This window comes from Medicago truncatula, chromosome 4, assembly GCF_003473485.1.
Source record: "Medicago truncatula cultivar Jemalong A17 chromosome 4, MtrunA17r5.0-ANR, whole genome shotgun sequence".
NCBI lineage: Eukaryota > Viridiplantae > Streptophyta > Magnoliopsida > Fabales > Fabaceae > Medicago > Medicago truncatula.
Window position 1 is genome coordinate 60,314,025 of NC_053045.1, and position 836 is coordinate 60,314,860.

Below are 836 nucleotides of genomic sequence, written 5' to 3' on the forward strand. Positions count from 1 at the left end.
AAATTTAAATTTAAAATAACGGGATTTTAGATTTACCTCTTAGAAAATAAGTAATGAAGGAATGTATAGTAGAATAAAGGGAAAAGAGGATTTAAGAGACAAGATTAGAAAATAAAAGGAGGAGAAGGAGAAGGAAGACTAGACCGGGTGTGAGTTTAGTATTGTTTCTTTGGTCGTGGAACCAGGATCGCAAGTTTCCACTTCTTTTGATGCGGAGCATGTTTGGATTGTTGTTTGTTATAATAAAGAAAACATGTCATGCTAATTGGTGTTTTTGGAAAATTTTTTACGAAAAAAAAAGGTAAATTTTGTATTAAAATAAAGCTTTGATTTAGAGAGTGGCGACACAAGTTCTAAGATATTTGATTGTTTATTGTTAAAAAGTTAGTTGGTTGAAATTCACATATTTGGTAATTTAGTTTTTTAAATATAAAATGACATAAAAGTATATAATTATCTGTGTGAAGAAAATAATTTTTTTTTATCTAATTCTCCAATCCATCCTTTTTCCTCTAAAATGGGAGATTAAAAAAAAAAACAATATCTATGATAAGTATATGTGTCAAGATGTTGTACATATACTTCCTCTGAAATGGCAAGAGGTATCATATTTATCTACACCAATTGAAATTCACATTGAGCTGCCATTTTGTTTACCTACTAGTCGAGATACCCGTGCTACAGCATAGTGATTTTATTTTTTTTGAGCTGCCATTTTGTTTACCTACTAGTCGAGATACCTGCGCTTGGCATAGTGATTTTTTTTGTCCATGGCGAAAATATATAAAGTATTTAAAGCATAATAATGTATATATTGATCGGTAGTAATGAAAAAT